The 27,443-nt window shown below is 37.6% G+C and overlaps 1 pseudogene; it reads right to left on the bottom strand.

Annotated features, from left to right (window-relative positions):
• LOC149283265 (phospholipid-transporting ATPase IA-like) overlaps positions 1-26,211 on the bottom strand; it is a 59,016-nt pseudogene extending 32,805 nt beyond the window's left edge.
• Between the last annotated feature and the right edge of the window lie 1,232 nt (positions 26,212-27,443).

Here is a 27,443-nt window from a genome sequence, read left to right as displayed (position 1 = left end):
TAATTGGAAGGAGAAGTAATTTAAACCCCGAGTATGGGAAATTAGTATGCATTATGTGTGTATACATTATTTGCGAATGCCATTACCCAGAGTACCGTAATTTACCGTACTGGACTTTAAAACAGGGATCTGGATACAATGAAAAAATCCACTCTACTATTACAAAAAGAAAAGCTCCAACATACATGTGTTGGCAACAAGAGCTTGCTTGCCTTGTAATAGCCTTTAATTAGTGCCAGGATGCCAAAACTTCCTTTGCCTTGGTGTATTTGATGCTCTTGATACTGTAAAGGCCAAGCCAACCCTAGCCCAGCCAAACTAAATGTATGTTTTACATTAAATATTTGCAGCCCTCAAAGCCTTTCTTCCAAACGACATCTGAAACACACTGCATGGTCAACAATAAAAGTGTCAATGAATGTAGAAGCGGCACATAGAACATGACTTAAGATTTGAGGAATGTGAAGAGTAACCCATTCTTTACATTATTTTACATATATTCTTACACTCAAACATAAGAGTGGCAATTCAAGGCTTAGTCCTTAAGTGACATCCGGCATTACTATAATAAAAATAATACCACTAATAAAAAATGGTTATCACAAAATATCAACTGAAAGACTTTGTACTATATGAGAAAAGCTTGTTTTATTAAACACTTCTCTGTGTTCATAAAGACTGGACAGGAGTGAAGGCACAGTATGTGGCACAGGCAGCAGGAGCATTCATCTGGTTTCCATGGCAATTGTATTGTATTTTGAAACCTTATACGCTTATATACAAAATTGCTGGAGGATATCAGTGGGTTTAGTAGTAATGTGCCACTGATTCAGCTCCATGCTAAGCAGTATAGGGATGTTAGCATTGGATAGGACTCGTCAACATCGGGCTACTTTGACACAGTGCAGGAGTAAGCAATATACAGCCATATAATATTAAGGGACCCCCAATATTTATACTTGAAGTATGGGGGCGGATCCCTCACACATTGCTTCTCCATTTTGGCTTTATTTTTGTTGAATAAATCATGTGTTGCTGTTCATCTGAGGTTGTAGTTCACTTATTTTTAGGCCTGCTAAGGAACAGATGATTGTTATTATGGCCCGATGTGTAAAAGCATAGAATTCAAAGAGGGTGTACTTTCTTTTTCACATGACTGTACAGCCTGTCGTTCAGCCATACAACTGTATGTTTTAAAAAACAAAAAAATGCACAGCAGACATGATGCAATGGCTGAAAACTTTTCAATAAATATGCAAGCAAAGCCATGTACTTTTACACCATTTGCTTAAGCTCCACTAAATACCGGTACCTCTTATTTTACTGCCATTCTGAGGAACGCTAGAGTTACATGTTCAGAGCACCTTTTAAATTAAAACTATGCTATGTGTGAAATTAATACCTCGTCTCCTTTACAGACTTAATGAAAAGAATGAAATCAGACAGAAAGGAAAAAAGAATAAGGGACAGGTGTAATCACACTAGAAATCAAAGGGTAAGGCCACTGGCTTTCTCTCGTTGGGACCAAGGACATAAGACACTTAGACCAAGCGTTGAACTGAAATTATGCAATAAATGCAAGCACCTTAATACATTTTAGAAAACATAAGAATTCCAATTGTAAATAATTGACACAACTAATAGACTCTGGACTGAAGTAGATCCATCCAAAGGATGAACATCTGACTTAAACATGTTTTATTCATGCTGCACAGAACATTACTCAGCTTGCTGTATCAAAGGACCTTTTCATTGCAGGATGGAGAACACCAGATTCCGATTCAAAAAAGCAATTCCTCTGGAATAGTGCTTGATCCTATGCAACCATTTTTGCTTGACGAAGGGGTGAAAGGCATATGGAAAAAATTGGATGGGAATCTAAGGTATTATTAGCAGTGAGCTATTCATTGCCATGACTGTTCCAAGGTGCCCTAGGCATTGTATCTAGCCCATGTGTACTCTGTAAAAAGTCAAACACTTTCCTACATTAGTATCGCACCCAGATCTACATTTATCAAGGAAAAACTACCAACTTGTTCCTTAAATCTGGAGCAATGGTCTCTCTGCCCAGAACGTCTTCACTTTGGAGACTAAAAGTTCTTTCCTCTCTAAAACCTCTCCTATTATTTTTTTTATAAATATGGCACTTGGGCATTGACGAGAGATAATCCCATCTCAGATAAACATACATGTTGATCAAAGACAGCTATTATCCACCATTTAAACCACCAATTGTTCCTTTAACGTCTATGTTAATGCAATAGCATTCCTGGCGTTGCCCTGAATGCTAGTGTTTTAACATCATGCACATTTGCCCTCTCTGTATGCATATAACTATCAAACCATAAAAACCAGCAGGTTGTGTGCTGAGAGCAAATCACAGCAGGATATATTTCATATTATTCATGGGCAATTTACAAAAACTTTCCAGGCACAGTCAAAAGCCAACATTGTGCCATTTGGAATTTCACACCATTTTTTGTCCCTCCCTGCTATTTTAAAGAAAAATATGAATTCTTGTTCCAGGCCTAGCAATTTATTTTTTTCTGTGGTGATACTATTGTCTTCACTGACTCGCTGTGAGTAGGGGTCGGCAGCGTGTCCGCGTGTGTATTCTGACAGTCTAATACCGTTTGGGTCTAAAGTGTATAGAATGATCTATATTTTAAGACAGGGAGCATATTTAGTATTGTTTATAAAATATTTATTTTTTATTTAACTGTGCTGTAACTGTGAAAGTCTGTTATAAACCATGTCCATGCCTATTCCTGGCTGTTATGACAGCCACGTCTGCAGCATGAGGAACTCTACTTGTACATTAGAATAGACAGTGATAAACTAAGGCAATTCCCTTAAGTTATTAAACTTAATTACCCAACACATTCAAAAGTTAGTTTTGCATTTCCCATACATTTTATTGTTTTACAAGGGGCATCCGTGTTCTTTTTTTCTGGAAAGAGCGAGGCAAACTTTTTTTTTTTTATTCCCTGTGTCTTTAAACAGAATTACACACTCTTTAGGTTACATATAAGTATTTGATGTATCATATGTGCCTATTAACTTACTTTCTCTATAAGTTCATAGCACTCCTCTAGTTTCAGAGCTCTGTTCTGTACAGCGGTAGAAGCTCGGTGGTAAACATCCAGCCACTCTTCGTACGCACTATCTGGAATTGCAGCCACAGCAAAGCACAGGGTCCTTAAACCTACAAAAATCCATTAAAATGGTTAGAAATAGGATCAAGTCTTCTTTCTTTCACTGCTTTGATACAGACATTTACAATGGCATGTCCTGGTTGAAGCAATTGTCGGTGTGCTCTTTTGGTTTATCTTACACAGCTCTAATATCAATTAGCGGCGCAAGATAGGAAAAATATTAAATACACAGTTTTATAGTCTTGATGCCAACAAAGAATTGCTGTGGAAAAAATACGAAATATACTTTAAGAAATGTACTCAGAAGAAAAAAAAAATAAAAAATGCTCCATATATATTCTAAAACATGATAACCTACGTGCCTTAAAAGAATGTGCAAGATGTGGTCCACTCTCCCTCTTCCATGCTTTTATGTGTAACAGTGGACTCCGGTGGCGTATTGGGTTTTAGGATATATATGGAGCGTTTATTCCTTTCTTGGGAATGCATTCCTTGATGTTTATTCATGAAACTTGGGTACAGTACTACTTGCATTTCTTTTTCTCAAATAACTTTTATCCACACAATTTCTGTGAGTGTATTGCATTGGTGTCGTTTATGATGGTGTTAAGACACTTATTTTATAGTTTGTCTTTTGTTTTTATTGTATCCTCTATTAGAAGGGTGATAAGTAATAGGCAGTTGGTTGGATTTATAAATAAACCCTACATCATATTTCTCATCTAAAATAATCTGACCTTTCCTGATGAGGGGCAGTTTTAGGTTAGTAGAATGTGTATATTTTAAGGGTTTTTTTCTTAGATATTCTAGGTGCACGTAGTTTATTACACAAATCATTGTTCCATTTGTTATTATAGTTGTTCGTACTAAATAATCTGTTGGATGCACAGGGGCTAAATACAGATGTTTCCATATAAATCTATATTCACTTCACTACATTGTTATTAGATTTGGATTTGAATTAGGGATTACTTTTAGGGGAAACTTGCAATGTGTCTGGAAAGTAATACTTTTATCCCTTTTATTCAATCTGTAAGACTTTTATTTAGCAGTCGCTCACCTTCTGTTGCAAACTGCTCCAAATGTTTCAGAGTAATTTCTTTGTACTTTGATGTTTCAGCCAAGCGATCGTAAATGACTGTATCCTACATGACAAAAATAAACATTAAAACATTCTAAAATTAAGGAAAACTTACTTTGCGTAGACAATCGATTACAGAGTTAAATCAATCTAAGAAGTTAATTTCATGAGAAATAGAAAGAAATCAGGAAATTTGTTTATACAAGAAGTTTTCAGAAACTAGCGTAAATAGTATTAACAAAATGGACAATAATTCCCCCAAAACAAAGAGAGTTGTGATCAAGGCAGCAGAAAAAAAAACGCATATGTAGGAAATGTTTATTATATACATGTGTACGGATAGAGAAATAAGTACTTCAGCTAATTGTTGGCTTTTTTTACGTGCAGGTGTTTTTTGTTCATAAAGCAGGTTCAAATGATACTTAGGTGTCAAAAATGTATATGTCTATCACAACGTGTACAATCCATATAGTTATATATATATATATATCTTATTTTGGAAGAAAAAAATCAATTTTACCCTCAGGGCCTCACCGCAGAGAACAGTTTAAGATCTCCTTTGATTTAATTAGTGACCAGCTGGTGCTAGTGTACTATAGAGCTGCTACCTCTAAACTATTACATGGAGGTCTTGGTTTATTTAGGGTAAAATCCTTAAGAAGATGTTTGACACAGTAGTATAGGCTTTTTGTGTTCGTCTTTATCAGTGAGTTAAGAAACAAGATGTACAGGATTATGAGGGTAATATCAGCTCTTGCAGATTCAAAAAGAATTAGAGAGTGGCCTCTGAATGCGGTTTAGCGAGACAGCTTTAGTGAGTTAAATTACTCTAATGTTCATGGACGCCCCGGTAAATATATGACACAGAGATAGCAGGAAAATACATACACTATGAACAGACACGGAACGTCGAACACTGAGTTGCATTGCATTATAAGTTACTTACAGCTCCTTTGCAGTACAATCTCAGTTTCCCTGATGAATTACGAACGATCACAGACATACGTTTTCGGTTACTGCAACAAAAGAATTATGTAACAGAAGGTTTCCTAATAGTTCAAATTGATAGCGTAGGCCACATTACGGGTGATTTAGCCAATGAGTTTTTCATACTAAAATGTCTGATCTTCCACAGTAGACATTTTATAAAAGTCTAACAAGCATATAAAGAACATACAGAAGACATAGTCCTCAGCGAAGGTATTTAAAAAAAAAAAAATAAAAAAAAAAATAAAAAAAAAATATGGCTCCTACCTCGTAAATTCCAGCACATTCAGCAACTCAAAACGTTCTTCTTGACCAAGCTGAAAGAAAAAAATGGATAAAATGATGTCATCATTTGGTAATGACAGAAGCCAAAACATTTAAACAAATAATTGGATTATTAAATCCTAGCATGGCAGATGTGTGGCATATTACCCACGCTAGAATGCGATAACATGGGATAAGAGAACAGGTTAGAGGTCACCAGGGAAAGCTACATATATTTAATTCACGTTTTTTGTTTTAAATATTAAAATATGGAAAAGCTGTATTTTCCAGCAATGTTTTCAAAGTTGCCACAATATAAGGCCTGGGATGAGGTCCCCCCCGCACATTAATGTGATTATTTAACTAAACATTATCGCGCATTTGTATGATAAAAAGAGTAATAAATACAATACATTAAAATGTTTCTACAATACCATAAGACACATAACCCTGTCTATGAATATAAGTTATCACAACATTTGAGGTACCGGGAAACAAAATGAATCTGGCAAATAGTTGGGCCTCCTGATAATTCTGTAGTTATTGCCCTTCTTATATGCATCCTACAGAAACCTCTGAGTACACTTAATATTTGGATTTAGGCGTATTGAAGGCTTCCTGTTTTAATGGAAATCATATTTACATATTTTATTATACAAAATAAAATATGTAACTGTTACCGTAAGTATAAAGAATATTACACCCACACGTTCTACTATCTATAATTAAAACTAAGTAGCAAATGGTTCGTTAGAGACTGGCGCCCCCCTGAGGACAGATAATAAATATTGCATTTACTGCGACACTGGAAGTTGGCATTATACTGAACTTCTGCACTTGAAGAGAGTATTTATGTGGATTTTTGTTTTAGGGGGTTCTCGAAGACATATTTGGTGCCATGCGAGTTGTCAGATAACTAATACATGGGTGTCCGTGTACACAAAATAAGAGTAAGTCTTTCCAGCAGTGAACTTTCATCCCTTGCTTACATTTTTAATTTGCAACCACATGTTCAATTTTTTACAAGTACAGACTTCTAACCTAAAAGGGTGCCAATAATTGTGCCACTGTGTGTTTGGAATTTTTTGATATCCATGAGAGCAGAGTATTTTTGTGACAAAAAGATCAAAGGGTTAAACAATAGACACTTTTTCACATCCTTCTTTGCTCATATTTACCAAGGGTGCACTGTAAGGGTAAATCAACTACATGAAAAGCCTATAAACTAATTTGCTCTTCAATGTTTGCCATTCCCTGAAACATATCACACTACATAGTTAATTTAAACGAATGTCAGAAGTATACTTACAGATTCTATTATAACGGAATCAGGCGTCCTGCCTGTAAACACGAAACGCAGATCCTTCGCCGCCCTTACAAGAGCTCCTTCATCTGTAAACATAAGTCAAGTAAAATGCTGGATATTATTTCACAACTCTACTCATTAACTAATTCAGCTTCCTACTTTGGAAACATGGAGTCTATAGTTAATGTTGATATCTTTTATTGGGCTAACAGAAAAAGATTTACATTTGCAAATTTAAGACCTCGGCGGCCTCTCATACTGCTGAAGTCCAAAACATTTACGTAGATGTAAATCTGTTAACCCAATAAAAGATATCAACTACAACAGACTCCATGGGCTAAATCGGAAACTTGTTTTCTTATTCTGGGAACACAAAACTTTTGAACAACATATATTAAAGGTAGTTTGGCAGAGCTAAATGTCTATTTCTTAACTTTAAATAGTTAAAAAAATAAGAATTTCCAGCTCGATACATGAAACTGTGCAGTTACCCCTAACAAGATATAACCGTATGGTGTTTCAGCCCCACGGGGAGCCTACGGCATGCATTACTGGAGCATAGCACTAAAAAAACGACTCAAGAATTCAAAGATTTAAATTTTCCACATTAATAAATTTTGTACGATATATCCACTGTAAAAAGTAACCTTTTGGTTCAGCGCATAACGCATTTGATTTATTTGCATCTTTTGCCTATTATTATGCACTTACTATATTTTATCCGCACAAGCCCTTTTATGATTTAACGTCCTCATCATACAATTTATACTTTAATTATTAGCACCTAAATGATCACTTGCTCTTGATGTTTTAGCTTTTGAGTAAGTGAAACCCACAAAGTGTCTTGGGCTGATGAATTAAAATATTCTCCAATAAAGGGTTGCTTTTTAGTCCAGTATTTGTATTGCAATACCCCTTGTCCATAGGTTCCTTTTCATTGACCAAAACTGCATTTCTATTATCTAGGCCAAGGAACGCTGATATATCCAACAATACATTTGGTCTGCCATTTCTAAAGGCTGACAATACTGCCACATTTGTTTTCCTTGGGGAACAAACTTTATTGATTGAGCTTTGTTAAATCCACTCGCTAAAAAAAGGAAAAATCAATAACAGGCAATTAACAGATTCTTCTCCATGAATGAATCCTGCCAAACCAAGTATTATTTTACAAAATATAGACTATTCTAAGCAATGAGAGAAGGGACATTCTGCTTTAAACGGCACGGCAATAGGAAAAAAAGTATATATGTACATGATTCATAAATCTAAAAAGGTAATGTTTGCACAGATAAAGCAGTTAACATTCTACACTATTGCCAAATCTCGCCCCAGTCTCAGTTGGTCCCTTAAAAATGCACAATTTACCCGCGAGGTTTGCAATTTTTTCATAAAGATTTAGAAAGCCCAAAGTATCTCTAGTACATCCTTTTATAGGTTGCATTGAAATGTATACTGTAACACAACCTATAGCCAGTGGCGTAACTACAGGTGTCACAACGGCAATGGTGCTTATTCCTCGGGGGGGGGGGGGCTTGGACAACCCCTGAGACGAATTACTCCCGTCTCCCCATAACGGTAAAAAAATGTTCTAAAAGGGCTCTTCCGACCCGGACCAGGCTGGAAGGGACCTTTCTAAACAATTTTGAACTCAATTTTGAGGGTGTGTATTAGAATGAGTGTGTATGTGTGTGAGCAGTGAGTGTGTGTTAGAAAGAGTAAATTAGTGTAAGTGTGTTTACATATGTGTGCCAGTGTGTATGTTGGAGGGGCAAAGGTGGCACTCACAACCAGTTTGGGGCCAAAAGTAGCACAGGTGATGTTGGGGGCCCTGAAGCAATTTTTGAACCAGGGCCCTGTGGTTTCTAGTTACACCCCTGCTTATAGCTCTGTTCCTTACTTTAACATGCATGGGATAGACATGAAGCTATTCTAGATCTGAGACGAAACCAAGGAATGATTAGGGAAAAACAGACAGACTAGACGGAATGAATGTTTCTTATCTGTTGGTAAATTCTATGTTAGTTGTCTATACGCATAAGATCTAATAAAAAGCCCATGGAAATAGCTGAAGTAATAGTGAATATAAAACAATATACAGCAACATATTTATTGAAGGAAAAACATGTGCATTGTAATTTTTCATGAAGTAAATCCGTTAATAAAATGACATGTTCCGGGTGCCGTTTATTCTTACAACCACCATAAAAACTCTGCCAGGCACAACCGGTTAATGGAGGATTAAGCCGAAGGTACCAGTTTCCCCAACACTGCCGCCGGCCTAGTTAGGTCTGTCAACAGGGAAAGGCTTCAGCGGCATAAACGTACTTTCACTTTTCTGGTTAATTAGAAGATTTTAATCTAGAAGAAACAGCAGTGTAATTGATGAACCGAACACAGGGCGACTAATATACTCATTGTATATTCATTGTATAGTCACTTCCTAAATCAATAGATGGCAATCATTACTTTTGTAGTTAGGAAACAAGTTCCTTACCAGGAGAGGATGCCTGATAAACGATCTGATCTTCGACACGTTCAGGCACGGCAGTGTGACATATCGCCATCATCGTGAGAAACTCGCATATCACCGGTGCGGTGGGCTAAAGCAAAAAGAAAATTGTATCAGAAACACTTTTGCGCATTAAAGAATGTGTGCATACAGCTAATTGGCCATCTAACATGAAAAGGGATAAATGGATTTAGTATACTGTATATATTTTACATAGCTCATTGTTTTAGTAAGCGCTAAGCAAAACGTTTTGTCTCTTGGAGCCCAACCAAACCATACACCTTTTCAAACAAACTGATATGCAATGTCTGATGACGTTCTTGGCACAGCGGTATATATAGAGGATATGGGATTGCCATGACATGCAGCACATTATTAGAAGTGCAATATTATATATACAGCTTGCAATCTACCAGGGCTTATGTTACACTTTATTATTGCCAAATTAACCAACTATGACTGAGAAAACCAAAACAGGTTAGTTGGTGCATTTGCCAACAGGTGAACACAACGCAGATAATCAATACACTGAATTCCACTGAGTCTTTTATGGATTCTTAAGTCTGTGTGGGAGCCAGCAGCACTAGACGGAACAGAAGAACCGTATCCATCTACACGCAGTCTCTGTGCTGGGTTGTGGCGCCAAAAATCCATCATGATTTCAGACAGCAAGCCAAATGATGGATTCCAGCACCAATGCCAACCTGCGATAATCATAACCAACTGCGTCTTTCTAAAAGATTGGGCTGACAATACTGTCCTTGAAATATGCAGCCGGACGCATACCAGTACCAAGCGTTTTCTAAATGCCTTAACACACTGGCTACCTAATAATACCAAAGTAGCCAGGATTCTGGTGGAGCCACGGCTAAATTAATGGTTGAGCTGATCAGGATATTTCCTTCTGGTTTCTCACCCATCTTTGCTTTTTTTGGGTGGAAACACCTGCATAAAAGTTCTGCATAAAGAAACTCCAAATATTTGGTATATATAGTGTTGAAATAACAGCATCATTTTATCTTTCAAATAATAAATGCATTATATTCATGCCTGCACACTTTGTATTTAACAATATAGGTTTCCTTAAAGTCAAACAAACCCACAAACATAACTATAATATTAGCACAAAGTAAATTCTCTTTTTACCAAAGACAAAATTAGAATTAGAAAGGGACACTACTATGATTTCCCCACAATTCTTGTTAAATTATACCGAAGAAGTAGATGAACAGAGAAATAAACACATTTATGTATAGCACACCGTGTAAAGCGGTACATAATCCAAATTTACATAACAAAATTAGAAGCTAGAAATATTAAGAGGACTTTTTACACGTCACATTTTAGGATAAATTAGGAAGACTACCATTCTTAACAATCGTTAACAGGCCTTCTCATGTCAGCTTTAATCACTTTACCATGTCACCGGTACCGTCACCTTATTGATTAAGTGGTATATCTAATTATGTGTTGTATTCCTCAGATGCCATGAACAGTCCCGCGAGCCAAGCCTATGGCCCGAGGCCTGCTTTATAACATTTAATTATACTGTTCCCACAAACATCAGATGTCTCGGGGTGCTCAATTTAATTTGTATTAGGCAGGAATTCTTTACCGAACCTCTGGCGTACACCTGTACCACGCGTACTAAAATTATATACTAATAAATGCAGCTTAGAGGGCCTGGCTTTCAGACATCAGGTTAAACTTTTAGTACCGCATTAAAAATATATCATGTCACCATTTGACATACAAGCCACATTGGCCATTTAAAAAATACAAGTAAAAGAGTACTTATCCTTGCGTTGCATCACATAATCCCACAGTACTAGAGCTTATATAGACTAAATCATAGATTTAACATGTAAGGCTAAGTAACTAATTGAAGGCTTTGGGACGGAGCGCTACTTACATGATTGTTTTCAAGATTTTCTAGCAGAGATTGATCATGGAAACCTCTGCTCTCTTCCTTTTGCACATCGTGCCTAAAGGAGTAAGGAAAAACACTTTGGGAACCAAGTTTGTACATTAGGGGGAAAAAACCTTCACTCAAGTCAAGGCATTACTGCGACCATATCAATTGGCAAATGTAAATATGCATAAAACATGGTCTTTTGCTGTAGAATAAGAAAAATAAATAGTTTAGTACAGCTTTCACGTTCTGTATTTTGAATTGTGCGGCAGATCAATGTTCCGGCACAGATGTCTGGGGCCAAGCAGATAGATGTGAACTGCAAGGGCCATCACGCCACAGCTGTCAGAGCTGTCCACAAAGACATTACACTTTACCTGAGCAACACAAACATTTCAAAGACTTATAATGAAATGGGAAATTTGGACAGCGCTATACCAGGAAATCTACCGACCGCCTTTACTGAATGTAATTGATTTCCTTTGTTTCTGCTATTCCTGTGCTTATTTTTCTACGAGATTGCCACACATAAGAGTCATGATGATTCCCCTGACATGACTTGAGACGAGCTCCTTTACTACACACCCATTACTATTGATGAGAATCTAAACTTCTGCCATAAAGAATCTAACAGCACAAAAGCAAAGACAGTAGCATCTAACATAAAACACAGTTATATATGGCTGCATTAACACATACGATAATAAGATAACTTTTAAGTGCAAATTAGTATCAAGTAAACATTTTTGCAAAAAACACAGCTTCCTCAGCTATAGATTCCTTTGCCATTTTCACAGAAAAAGAATTGACAACAAACACAATGAGAAAAGCTGTGTTCTTATGCAAAGGGAATTTTTTTCAAAATGATGGTTTATCTCTAGATTGTAAGCTCCTTTGAGCAGGGCCCTCCTCAACTGTTATCTCTAAAAGTCCAATTGTTATGTTACATACTACTTGTTATGTCCTTTCTACCCATTGTACAGCGCTACGGAATTTGATTATATAAAACAATAAATAATAATATATGGATAAAATGCTTATTGTATATCCAGAGTCATGTGTTCTATTGGCGACTACAATAATCATATTGTATCAAACCATAATAACTGATTAACCATATTATATCTTGAAATGTGGCGTCTAGACGCTGTGTAAGATAAAGCATTGGAGACAGCTGGATCTTCGGCTTTTAGTCTACAGACTAGAGGCTATGACTGATGGAGCTCTAAGTAAACAAAAAAGATGGGAGGCCGCAGCCTTGAGAAGAAGGAAATGAACATCAAGTGAAATTAAAGCCAAAAAGCGAAAGAACCTGCAGCTTACCAATCGTCTTCCGAGGACATATAGTCTTCTGGCTCTGGGCAATGGCTGCACAGGAAGCAAGAGGACAGGCAAAGAAGCAGATGTGAGAAAAGCAAGACCCTGACACATAAAAAGGAACGAAACATACTCCTACTCCAACAGGGTTCACTGCCTAACGGAAAAACATTTGTTCTATCTGTACCCAGTGTGCCTGCTTCTCCTCACACAATTAGCCTCCATAGCATATGTAAAACAACTTGGCTAAACTGTGACTTATGTGATATTTAACCTAGAAGTATGAGAAAACTTCATAAGCTTTAGTACCCGATACACATTGTGGTAACCGAAAATTACACTTAAAAAGGTGTGCAAAATTTTTGGACAAGATGTTCTTGTTTCTAATTCATCGTCTTCACGCATATCGCCAAGGAACATAGGGGAACAATTATTGTTTGCCATATTGATTCAGTGGTATTGATTCTCAAAAGACTATTACCGTATTTGCTCGTCTTGTAATCGGGGTCCTCTTCTAATCAGACCTCAAACAGAGGTGTGACTATGAGACTAAGATCCAGATTCCCTGCAGCGCTGTAGGGAATCTGGATCCTCCGGTCTGGTAACCTCAGCTCCTACTGGGCGTCTATCCGCGAGCGCCGTGAAAGCGCGGGCAGCAGCTTACCTTTCCCTGCATAGTGTGCTCTCAGCATGGGGGACGCCTCCTCCGCGCCGCGATAGCCGGCCCACTGCCGGGGAGCAAAGCCGGTTGAGGGAAATCATTGATCTTGGCACGGCACTCCAGAAGCAAGACCCCGTGGGAACCATCCGGGTGGATCCGGTAGATTTACCGCTTTAATTTTTTGGAGGAGACGGGGCCTAGCGGGGTCACACCGCGTCATGCTGTGATGCCGTGGGAGCCGCAGTATACTAAGGGCCTGCTGAGCCAGCGCGGTGAGTGCTTTAGTTGCTTGAGTGCATGTCTTGGTTTGGAAGTGTGTCTGAGTGGGTATATTAGTGTCTGGGTATGTGTGTCACAGTGGGTATGTAAGTGTCTTGGTGGGTAAGTGGGTAAATTAGTGTCTGGGTGTGTAAGTGTCCTCCTATATGCCACTCTGCCTCTAGAAATGCCTTATACCCACTATATTCCACTCTGTCTCATGATATGCCTTTTAACCCCCCAGAGTGGCATATAGGGGGTTAAAAGGCATATCATGGGCAGAGTGGCATATAGGAGGGTAAAAAGCATATCAGGGAGGCAGAGTGGCATATAGGGGGTATAAGGCATTTCTGGGGGCAGATGTGCATAACTGGGGGGCAGGTTGGCAAATTAAAGGACATGAAACAAAAAAATATTTTTCTCAATCATAGCTTTTATTCAATATGAAAAAATAGTTTACATGAATTAATATTTACTGGTAAAACTTTTTTCCTATAGGGTCGTCTTATAATCAGGCTTTTTCTTTTTTTCCTAAATTAATATTCAGATTTTGGGGGGGTTGTCTTATAATCGAGCAAATACGGTATTTTAGGGATAACCTGATAATTGAATAATTAGGAGAGCTACACTCAATTTAACAAATTAACAAGGAGAACGAACGCTGCTAGATAGCATACAGCATGCGCTTAGGGGAACTGTACATTAATGCACGAAGAGCATTTAATGTAGAAGGCGCAAGCGTGTTCCAATTTTGTTTTGTTCCTGCTTTCCGTTCAAACTGACCGGCTGAAAGCCCTGTGCCCGGAGCAAGGTGGGGTAACTATGTTAACCATACAGGTCCCTTCCGTTCTACATTTTTCAATACAGAAGCACTTACCCATAAGCGTTCCCTGCTATCGTGCACTTCTTAAATTGCATTACATTGCAAGTCAAGGGTCCCAGTTTTGTCCGAAAATATATATTTTACCTATAAAGAAAAAAAGTTCCTAAATAAATTTAAACTCGAAATGCCGTCAGTATCATGTGTGTGTATATGGTCTTTTCCTTTGACTTTTATACAAGGGTATTTTGTATCCATAACAAAAAAAAACCCAGAAAACAAAAACTTTCCACAGTGAAAATCAGGGGATAGAAGGCTATCATATAGGGTCTCTTATTAGATCACGTTCTCACACAACACTTAGGCTCGGCCCAGTGAACAGCAGACAGTAAAATGAGACCGCTGTGAAAATTCAGCATCATAGGAAATAACCAATGAGATGGACAAACAAAATACATAAACCTCTTTTTAATTAACGTATATATATATATTATATATGTAATATTTTTACATTTGTAAAGAAGCTTGACTTACCTGTCCCAGCTCCTCATTAAGGTTTGATGTACGGGCCATAGCTGGCGTGTTAGTTGGTTCATAGTGCATGTCTATGTCCTGAACAAAGTACAGAAAAAATTTGCCAAACCTACATTTTTTTTGAATAATCTAACATTTTAGTACTTATTCCACTGAATATAACCCACTTGAGAGGAACTCTTACATTCTAAATATATCAGTGCTACGGAATTTGATGGCGCTATATAAAACAATAAATAATAATAATAATATATCCTTAATCTTAATAATCTGCCTAAATAGAAAAAGATTCTATTGTTATGCACACAGAAAAAATTCTACAGACAAACAAATTTCAATGAAATCTGCTCTTGGAGGATCAGTGAAATGATCTTTGTGAATATCACAGCTGGGAAAATATAGCTTTTCATATCCAGCTAGGATGAATTGTGGTTCTGACACGTGACCCTTTAAATAAATCAAAAATATAAGGATATGTATTTGTTCAAACGCTCACCCAGTTAATGAAGTACGCCTGGATAAATTTCACCACTTCCAGCGTAACCAGCAACTGATTGGTATGAGGTTGTTGAAGAGAATGATAAATGTAAAAATTCAGCCCAAAGTTGCTAGCGCCAGCATCTGTTCAGCAACGACAAACAAAAGAGCATATTATATACAGGGAACTGTGTGTGTGACAGATATAAGTCTGTTCTCTTGGCTAAGCACAGTTACAAGTAGATTGTAAACTTGCGGGCACGGCCCTCTTTACCTGGTGCTAGATAAAGTATAATAAAAATAAAATAGAAGATGTTTCCACAGTGATTTAGCAGTTACTATATTCCCATTTATTGCTTTTTTCCTCCCTGTTCAGTCAATCTACTGTTGGCAACACAGTCACACTGAATCCACAAATCCGGAATTCATGCTAAGAATGTCTTGTTTTTGGTTTTGTAAAAAAGGCTTTCCGTCAAAGCGTTTGTAGATATCTTTGGTACAAAATATGCCTACAATGCCATTAAAAACATGACAGCTACATGCCCCCCTTTTTGTCCTTTAAGTTAAATCCCTTAAAAACAACATAGAAATGTTTAAGGATTCTATGGAAACAACATTAGTGGCTGCTTCTCTGTCAAATATTTGCAAAGCATAGATTTTTAAAAGCACTGTTCCTTTTTAATATATACAGATAAAGTATTACTCTTACAGTTTAAATTGAGATACCAGTCTTTCTGACTATGCCTCGAATTCCAAATCGAAGAGCCGATGGAGCAGACTAAGGAGATCGTTATAAGTGTACCAAACAAAAGTAGAATCTGCATGTTGGTTATACGCTCTACATTGGACAGCTTGAGAGGAGGTTTTGTTGAATTCTTTAAAAAAAAGAAAAATAATAATTATATATTATCAGATAGCATATAACCGTTAGCATCTTACTATTAAAAATATGCTTTGGACAGTCAGCTAGATAACTGAAACCTCAGACTTCTCTGACATACATTGCATTTAAAAAACATTTTTCACTTGGTATAACAAGCTCTACCAAAGGAGAGCTGGTACAAAGGGGTTAGGTACAGTTTAGCGGCTCCTGGACCCATCCCCACAGTAACTAACATATGCCCAGGCACGCACATTTACACATACACTTAAACATACTAACTCCATCACACTTCACTCTATACATCACACCCTTACGTTCCCTGGAGCACTTCCTTACAGCTCCTCACACATTGAGTTAGGTCACCCCACTGTATTTCCATTTTTATGAGTGGGGTAGTTCACGTCAGAATTTTAGACTGGTTCCCCCCTAAACACTATATGCGACATACACAGTGCAGTACACAGTTTGCTACCAAAGTATGTCTCACAACTCAAAAAAATAAACGTTAAAGCACTCAAAAAACCACATTTGACAAACGTAATACAAGCTCTTCTGAAAAATTACTTACAGAATAAAAGTACATTTTTAGATGGCGAGTGCATACAATTTTTAAGTTGTGCAATATTTTCCAACATCACATATTCCATATTAATGAGGATTTAATGAAACCTATGGTACAAGTCTTTGAAGTATTAAAGAAAATATAACAAACTCTGCATGCTCATCAAATTTCAAATATTCAAATAAAACATCTCAAAAATGAAAGTCATATAACTAGTATACCTGCATGAGCTTTGTATCATGTCCAGTGTATACAACTATTCCATGAACCCACTGAGTGTTCCTTAGCTGAGCCCCTCTTAAGAGAATTTGGTCAGGGCCAAGGGGCACAGTTCTGTAAAACAAAATAGTACATATATAAACTGAATTTTACTTACATATACATTTATATATATATATATATATATATATATATATATATATATATAATATATATAAAATGATACAAAGCACTCACAACGAAGTTATCTATTACAGTAACCAATATCATTAGTGGCCAACATTTTATTGCCCTCCCCCCAAAGTTTTGTCAAGGTGCTCGGAAAATTATTCAAATACCAGTATTTGAAATACCCTGGGGTGTGTGATGGGGTACATTGAATTGGCCAGCTTCAAAGATGTCCCAAATGTCACAGGCGCAGGATGACCAGAATATACAAAAAATTGGTTTTGAAATAGCAATAATGCTACTTGTACCCATTGCCCCATGACTTGCACAAAGAAAATTGAATATTTCTAAACTCAGGACAAATATTATAATCTATTTATCAGATATTCCCATTAGCTTTTGTAGAGGCTGTGTAGTCGTAGGTTCAGTATCAGAAATAGAATCACCTGAGGTGTAGTCAAAAGTGGAAATTAACAGAGACTTACATTGGTGAGATGCATGTGAAAAATTGTGAGGTTGTTGTTGCCTAGATAGCCAAACGGTAAACACGATGTTGTGTGTAATCCGGACTAAGATTGTCAAGATTCTGACGTTTATAATTTATCAACTCTATAATTAATTATTATAGTTTGAAGTTTATTCAGACAATTTAAGGAGCTTATAACTGGGTTTTGGGCACTTAAGACAATTGCATGAGAGTCTTCAAGCTTATTAGTTCTAATTTTAACTTCTATGAATTCTCTGCAATCCTCTTCAATGACAAGTAACCTAAAACGGCAATCCATTTACCACAGCCCTAATATACATTTATATATATTAGACTTCAAAAAGGCATTCTTTTGTGTTGAAATTGTTTTGGATTCTATTTGCAAGGTAATGAAATATAGTTTGCAAAGAATGCAAAAGAAAATAATTCAGCTAGCATCCTAATCACTGCAAAAGTGCTTCCATATCCTTTAATGAAGCGAAAAACTATTTATCTTTTTAACTGTCCTTAGCGCTAAGATTTTCTTAAAAGGTGAGAAACCGGCGCATCTCCAAAAACAGTTCCCTGTCGTTTCTCATGCATGTCATTAAAATAGCTTAGACAGAAGGTACAGCTAATCTGCAAGGGGAAACCAGAAAAGCAGACAGCAAGAACGTGAAAGCTTAAGAAAATACTGAGGCCAGGGGAAAGATGTGTGCGTGGTTAGAAGATGTTAAAAAACAAAAAACAAAAAAACAAACAGACACAGTAAGTATGGGGAACATTTTCGACATAAAAAGGATACATTGCTTGCGGAATATAATCTGCTGTGTTTTCTCTACGACAGCTGTGAACCCAATATGTATTTTAGTTTTTGTCTACTATGCAAACTAAGTAGTATTTCAGCCAACAGAGCTTCTTCTAAGTTGAATAAAAGCTGCAAAAAGGCACAATGGTGCTTTATCACTAATTTAAAAAAGCGTCATTGCAATACCATTGTTATTACCTGGACTAAAAATTGACTCCTAAGCAAGTTAGAATACAACGTTGATTCAGAAAAGCGGATACATTTATGCAAGCTAAACTAGTGCCGGCATGCAGCACAGAGATACAAAGCGCTCTTTGCTTACCAATAAAAAGATGTTATGCCAGGTGATATTTTCTAAATAAAGCACGGAATTACTGCCATCAGTGATATGGTTAAGACCAGACCTGGGCAAAGCACGGCCCGCGGGCCACATCCGGCCCGCTGAATAGCTCGGACCGGCCCGCAAAGTGTGTCCTGGTGACTCACCAATGAGTCCGGTGTCCCCCCCCCGCCCCGGTCACTTACCTTAAACTCCTGTGTTGGAAGCGTTTGTCTCGGGTGCCGGCGCTTTACGCTGGGCGCCGGCATATGACGTCAGACGCCGGCGATCAGCAGTGAAGCGCCGGCACCCGAGACAAACGCCTCACGCTTCCAACACAGGAGTTTAAGGTAAGTGACCGGGGCGGGGGGGGAGATCCTGAGAAGGGGGGGTTAGGGAGTTAGAGGGGAGATACTGAGAAGGGGGGGTTAGGGAGTTAGAGGGGAGATACTGAGAAGGGGGGTTAGGGAGGGAGGTCTTACTGTGTGTGTGTATCTTACTGTGTCTGTGTGTGTCTCACTGTGTCTGTGTGTGTGTCTTACTGTGTCTGTGTGTGTCTTACTGTGTCTGTGTGTGTCTCACTGTGTCTGTGTGTGTCTCACTGTGTCTGTGTGTGTCTCACTGTGTCTGTGTGTGTCTCACTGTGTCTGTGTGTGTCTCACTGTGTCTGTGTGTGTCTTACTGTGTCTGTGTGTGTCTCACTGTGTCTGTGTGTGTCTCACTGTGTCTGTGTGTGTCTCACTGTGTCTGTGTGTGTCTCACTGTGTCTGTGTGTGTCTCACTGTGTCTGTCTCACTGTGTCTGTGTGTGTCTCACTGTGTCTGTGTGTGTCTCACTGTGTCTGTGTGTGTCTTACTGTGTCTGTGTGTGTCTCACTGTGTCTGTGTGTCTCACTGTGTCTGTGTGTGTCTCACTGTGTCTGTGTGTGTCTTACTGTGTCTGTGTGTGTCTTACTGCGTGTGTCTTACTGTGTTCATAGCTTATTCAGTTATTGTAATAAATATTTTAGCCCATTTTTTAGCTCAAAATATTTTTTCCTTTTTTTTCTCCTCTAAAATCTAGGTGCGTCTTATCAGCAGGTGCGTCTTATAGAGCGAAAAATACGGTATGCACTCCGAAGCCTTGTTCATTTTGTTCACTTCTGTGCTGTGCTAATAGTTATTCAGGCCTTACTTATTCAAGCACCTCTACCAATGACGTAGGCTTGAATAACTTTATTAAACAGCACATAAGTTAACAAAATGGACAAGGCTTCGGAGTTTGTAGTTTGTAGAGGTCTGGCCCTCTAAAACCATTCCAATTTCTCATGTGGCCCCATGGGAAAATTAATTGCCCACCCCTGGTTAAGACCTTACTGGGCGAGAGCGTATTTTTTTTTCCCATTCTCCCCAGATGATGTCAATACATTATTTATAGATGTTGGATATGCGATCATCCAGAACTAGGCCATTTTCCTTTAAAAAGGAATCTGGGCTTTTGAAAATGAAACCAAACTAATCCCTTCATTAAATTTGAAAGCGGACAGTCATGCTGTCTAGGTGGCTACCTAAATGTTTAGTGTAGACTAGAGATGCGTAATGCTAGCTATTTGATAGCCGCATTGTATCACTAGATGCATGTAGAAGATCTTACGTGAAGGTATTCATTTTGGAAAATTAAAGAAGAATAGGTTTGTGCGGCAGGAGATACGTGGATCAATTAAAAGATAGAATACTTGGTCAAGACAATGTTATTCGTCACTGACCTTCTAGTTGAACAAGCAGCTACTAGTCTGGAATATAGATATAAATCCAGAAAATATTTTACACTATAAGATCTGGCTAGCACATGTAGATTCCGGCATAAACATGAAATGTGCTCCTTTGAATTATTTTATGTACATACTTCTGTTACTTGACAGAAGAAGGTAATTCTGTAAACATAAGAAACTGCCATCCCTTGGGTTGTACGGTTTGAAAATACTCTCAACTAAAGCATTAAGTCGTAAAATTTTATTTCACAAATTATAACTTAGGAGAGAGTAATTCGGAGCTATGAGATTTTTTTTATAATTATAAAATTATACACATTTCTGCAGCACTTGAAGCAAACAAAGTAGCAGATATCCGGAAAAAACGTAATCTTAATTTTCTTTGATAAGTTTTGCACAAGGAACAAACCCATTGCCATCCAGTCGGATGTTTCCGTTGAAATCATATAGATGTCGGTTAGGGCTTTCACATTCAATCTTGCCAGACAGGCTTATTAATGTTTCTATATCCTTCATCTCTGATGTTTGAGACATACCCTGAAATAAAATGACGCAAAATAAAATAATTATCACTAATTAGCTAATGGAAAAGCAGTGAAACAATGAAACTATATGTGTGTGTGTGTGTGTGTGTTATTTTAATGCATACATACCATTACAAATGAATTGGAATAATTGCTCTTTAAAGTCAGTTAATGGGTGCACGACAATGGTAATGAAATAATGCCTACTGGAAGAAGATATTCCTGTGACAAAGGGTATGAGGACAGAGGAGGTTACCTGTCGGATTTTAAGGTTTGTTTCACCATCAAGGTTTGAGGTTTCTATATAGCACATGGCTTGCGGCTCACTGCGAGAGAAAGACATACAAAATATAAGCATTGCTTTTAAAAATGAGACATTATGCTCATTAAGCCATAACAAACGCCCGTTAAGCATTTAGAAAATATTTTAAATGATGTGACATGTATGAAGTATATTAAAAATTAAAATAGACAGTAGCTAAGATTTCTAGGCAGACATGTTTGGTGTATTTAAATTTGCTGGCACTGGAAATTCTTGCTTCCCAAGCACTTAAATGGGGGTGGATACACTTAAAAAACATGGCCATAGAGAAAATAAAACTGGCCACTAAGTAATAAAATTTTTGTTTAAATGAATCTTGGGGGGGGGGGCATTAATTATATCTGCTGTGTGTCATTTGGCACCATGGCAGCGGAGGGGGACTGGCTGTAATACTTTGCCACATTTTAGTAGCAATGTTATAAAAAAAATAAAAAAAAAAATAAAACTCACTGACCATTTTAAAAAAGCTACTTCAGCAGTTAAAACACTTAACAGCGCATTGACCTCACTAGTGCCAGCATGCTATTATTAAGTTATGTTCTGCGATAGAAAGCATTCAGATTAGGCGTGTTTTCTGATACCTACATGCATTCCAAAGCAAAGGCTGCCATGCCAAGAAAGCAACAAACGCATCTACAATGCTATGAAAATACCTTTATTTTTATCATACTAGTTAGCAACAGAAAATGAAAAAAGGAAGTGGAAAGAAACATTTTTCGAAACAGATAAAAAACAAACACATAGAAGAAAAATAAATCACAGAAGTTGTGATTGTTCAGAACTAGTCATATAAGCTGCGTTGAGATATGTGACATGCAGACACGTGCAGCTAAAAAGTGCGAACAAAAGGAAAACATTTCTAGTAACATGCTAAAAATTTAAGTGCAAGAGATCCTCCATAATACATATTGCAACTTCCAATTAAATACAATGCAGTTAAGTGCCTTGCTGGAAATATTTCATTTTAAATAAAATAAAGAATTTACTATTTGCATTTCTACTGTATGCTGATTCACACTTATTTTTGGATAATAGAATGAGCCAACGCGGCTAGACTGGACTACAAAACCAAGGCATACAAAGGTAGAATGAGACAGACCGAATACATATTAGAATTATCCAGCATTGGGGGAATATTCTATAAAGGATAACTGCAAGAAATACATGTAGAGAGGATCCCACTTGCACATTTACTGCACCGTCAGTTTTCTGACCTTGACGACAGACTGATGAGATCTGCTGGGATATGCTCCCCATTGGTCACTTTCACTATTTCCCCTACAGCCACCTATGTATCCCAACATGGACATGATCAGAACAGAAAAGAATGTATAACGGAAAGGAAACAGAAAAGGACAGACAGAAATGGAAATATTAAGAAAATACTTGGTTTATTAATTTTACAAATTGACATTTTCAAGATCCACTTCGAATTAGGTCAACACTGTTTGGGGTATAAGATTTGTTAGAATTTTTTTGTGCCGTCAACTCCCATAATGATCAGTGAAGCAGCTGGAATAACAGGGGTTAATGCCCACAAACCCTGCATGAATTTATATTGCGAGCAGTGTGGTGCAGCTTTGACAGAAAGGCGAGCAGAACAAAAAAAATCCATTTTAATTTAATGATGCTTCATGAATCACAAGTCTGTTTTTAGACGATGTGATAAGAAAAGCAGTAGGTGACAGTCTCTGGTTTTTAAGGTGCAAATTAAACAAGTAAAAATGTGAAAACGAATACCCTTTATATAATTTTTTTATGTTTCTGAAATGTTAAAAAGCACTATTCATATAAGACCGGATCACAAAATAGATCTTGGAAATAGACATTATAACATTGATGGATTAATTTAAAACTTCCAAGGAAATAACGATACGCTGTCTTACATTTCATTAAAACTAACTCGATAACACACTGGAAGCTGGAATTCTTCTCACAGTACAAGTAAAATAATCTACGCGTTTACTCTTTCGGAAATATATATATTTGCTTCATCCTTATTTCCTTGGAACCACTGAAAGTCAAGGCATGGTAGAGAAACCCGACTCTACAGTGTTGGCAACAGCAGGTGTCTCTACCTTGATGAGAGGAGTATAGTGTCAGCAGGTATATAGTCTGTGCCATTTATTTTAACTATATCTCCAACCTCTATCTGAAAGAAAACTGGGAACTGGTTAATAGTCTGCAAACACAAATATGCACATTCAAACCAATACTGAAAACCAAAACATGAACCAGGATCCGGTAGAAACTGCGGCATCTCGGATTGGATTCTAGGTCAGGGCTGTGTATGTTCAACAAGAAAACCAACGCCTGAACTTATTTGAAATTTTTTTTCAATCCAGACTTCTAAAACATTCCTATTTACTTATAAGCATTCCTGGAAAATACATTCGATTAATCCCCCCCCCCCATGCATTTGGAAAAAGGGGCACAATGAGGATGTAAAGGGGCCACGAAGCTGACATGTGCATTAAAAGGTGCATATGACTGGGATGTCCCTTTAAACTTTATTATTAGTAACTGCCCCCAGTTGAGGGAGCCAACTGGTTACCCTACTTAATGTTACAGCTCATAATTTGTTAAATGCCACTTCACTGTTCTCAATACAGTGGGAAAATCCAAAAAAGGAAAACATATTCCAACAGTATAGAGAAATTGACTATATCTATCAAGTCCTGGATTCTACTTTTGTTTTGTACTCAATACAAGCATGGCAGACATTTTTCAATCCCTCCATTATTAAAACACACAGCATCTGATCATCAAATTCACCATTCTTGCTATAAATTGTTTCACTGCTTTTTGTAAAACAAATGGACGAAAAATCACTATCACTGGCCCCACGCTTCTCATGCTTATACATAAGAGCTTAGAGCATAGAGCTCTATTAAACACCACGGTAGGCTGTGGATGATTGTTGGTCAGCGCTGGCTGACTGAGCATCCTGGGGGCTGTAGTTTCTCTGCGGTTTTTGAGTTATCCATCAGCTATCCCCACTATGGCCATCGGTTATATTCTAGCAGTATGACTCGGTATATCTGCGATATAGGTATATAAATGATTTGCTTTTGGAATATATATATATATATATATATATATATATATATACACATACACACATACATATATATACACACATATATATAAACTAGGTCCTGTGTTTTTACTGTGGATTTTTATAGTCATGGTTCATTAGTGAAGCTCACAAGGGTTAAAATGGGCCAACAAATGTAAAGCTGTATATAGCAGCCAAATAAGAGGCTTGATGAAGGTCAATTATTTCCATCCAGTGATTTCAGAAGAACACATTAAAGATTTAGAACTTGCTGCCATTAACATAACTGCATTACGATCACTTTTCCAGTTTTTGCCGAGTATCTCTTGGCACTTCCATTACAGTAAATGAACACCTCAGCGTTCAAACACTGCAGACACGTCCCCCCCCTCAGCCTTCACTTCTTACTGGCTTTAATGGTTACAACACAACATGGACAATGTAAACGTAATATCTTTATGATTACAATGTGTAAAAGGTCTATAATGTCAGTTAATAATAATAAAATTACTGTCAGTGTCCAAAGTTATCCTCACCATAGCATGCAAAATCTCCACTAGACGTGTGTCAAATAGATCTCTACAGCTTATATAGGGCCAACAGGACATTCCCATATTTCAGACACATCACAATTTTTTCCCCCCAAAAGCTTAAGACAACATAAACACAGGTGATCTTTTTCTCTTCTCTTTCAGTTTTGCCCTTCGGAGCCAGCTTTACCCGGCTAAATGTTTTTCATTGAAATATGTGCATAGGCACTTCCGTTGGAGGTTGAAGCACCTTCTCTCTTTGGCTCTGGGTTGCCGAATAATAAAGCGATACATCAGGTGACGTACAGAATGCTGGTCCGAGTCTCATTCCAGATACTCGCTTGGGCCGTGTACCGGTAACATTATGTGTGCTCTTAGCATTAGGCGTTGTTTTTGCACCTCACATAGGGTGCTGTGGAGAGGCAGGTGATTTTTTTTGTGCTTTTGGCCAATACTAGCGCCACATTATCAGTCTCCTTAATAGTTAATCCCCCCCTATCAGACTGCCTCCATGTAGTACTGTCTGTTGGATTCTCACCAACACATACAACATCACATATCAATATTATATGTCTACACACGTGTTTAGCCAGAACAGACATAGTTAACATGGAAGCTGAGGTACTACAGGGATTAGGTTCCACATCTATCTGTAGTAAGCATGGTACCATTTGCTAGGCGTCTATAAGCCCTGGTGTAAAACAACGTGGCAAATTCCATTATCTACTTTTAGATTTTGATGAATGATGGCAAACTTATTGAATGACAGAACAAGGGTGTATCTATCTATCAATCAATCAACCAGCAATGAGTGAAGATGATTGAGGAGAGCATGCTGACTTGTAAAAGCTCGCAGTAAGTAAAAATTTGGACTCCCTTCATCCGTTGAATTTCTCTCTGAACCCTTTAGCAAATTGTTACTTTACACCCTGTAGTTTAGATTTGACGAAGAGAATGGAGACTATGCTTTTACGTCATCATACTTGTGTACAACTCATCTCACAGATGAAATGCCACACATCCCCGATATCTAGAAACATAGAATTTGTTTTTGGTTTTTTTATTTTCGTTTTGGTCCTTAAGGGGTTAAATGCTAAGAGGAAACCAATTAACTACATGAATAAATTAGGTGCAATCATCATTACAGTAATGCATGTATCTAGTAATGCTATATGCATCTGTGCAATAACATATATTGCAGATATCACAGTAACCTTGGGATTGGACAAGCATTAAAACAGTTAACCGGTATTCAATAGCCAATGAAAAACATAATGAAAACATACCTTTTCCCAGTGTACAATTTCCCAAGCACCATTCCGCAGCACTGAAAGAGGCAAAGAAGTTTTGCTATGAAACACTGAAAGAATTGCATGTCCCTTCCCATTCACTTTGTTCACTAATACTAATAATTAATTAATGCCAATATCTCCTCGTTTCCCATGATCTCTTGCGAACATTACATTGGAATCCTCCTCAGAGTAGGAAGTTGTAATATACTTCGTGTGCACTAGACGGACTGCTTTGGAGAAAGCCTCTAGAGCTGAAGATTGTTTACAGCCATGCTATTGCGCCATAAAGTCATAATCACAAGGTGAAGCAGCAATTCTGAGAGGGATGCAGCAGAACGATTGTAGCTTTCACAGCCCAACAGATATCTTCCATATAAAATACGAGAACTATAAAATATGCATATGGGTGTGAGACTTGGGGTGGAGGAAAGTGGCTACTCTTCTTTAACTCAGACTCATAGCCCTACCAGAGCCGTAGGATGTCTATCATAAGCTTGTTATCAGACACTTTCGTGCCATGCGATAAGTGCCCCTCATTATGGGTTTGGAATATATATCCTGAAAAAACGGTGGCCACATATTAAGAATCAGACTATTAAATAGCAAATATAATACACTATAATCTACTGGTCTGGATGCAGAAAGTGGTATTAATATAGTAAATATTCTAAAAATAGAAAAGTAAAAGATTCCAGCGTAAATGATAATCCAGTTTCCATCTTCATTCTCAGCTTAAACAGATATATACTTATAACATGATGGTTTGATGTGTGGGCATGTAATAAATATACAAACACAGTTAAACCAGAGTTCAAAAACATATACAGCCTCCCAAACCTCCTTGCCAAGACCATACTGAGCGGTGCCAGAAGGAATGACATACAGCTTGGGCATTCTGCTTTCATTAAGGTATGATTACAGCCCCGCCAGCTCTCCTCACACCCCACCGGGTACATAGTGTCTTTGCAAAGCATGTCACTTCGGCTGGAAGCCGGCACATTCCCCTGCTACGGACACTTTGTAAAATATCCCCACCGCATTGACTCTGCAGCATCGAATACATACAAGGTGGTTGGCAACAAACCAAAGACATCACAAACTTATCATACCTTGGGTTTTTTTCTTGTTCACAGAATTGTCAGCTTTATGCCGTTTCTGAATTGAAGAAGAGACAAAGATTAAAGGCGTACCGGCTTTAAATCCTAAATTGTTCATAACTACTATAATCATGGATATGCCAAGCTGGAAAAAAAAAAAA

Source organism: Sceloporus occidentalis, unplaced genomic scaffold (genome assembly GCF_023333645.1).
Source record: "Sceloporus occidentalis isolate IW3139 unplaced genomic scaffold, rSceOcc1.0.p SCAF_107, whole genome shotgun sequence".
NCBI lineage: Eukaryota > Metazoa > Chordata > Lepidosauria > Squamata > Phrynosomatidae > Sceloporus > Sceloporus occidentalis.
This window is presented reverse-complemented; position numbering and strand designations above follow the sequence as displayed.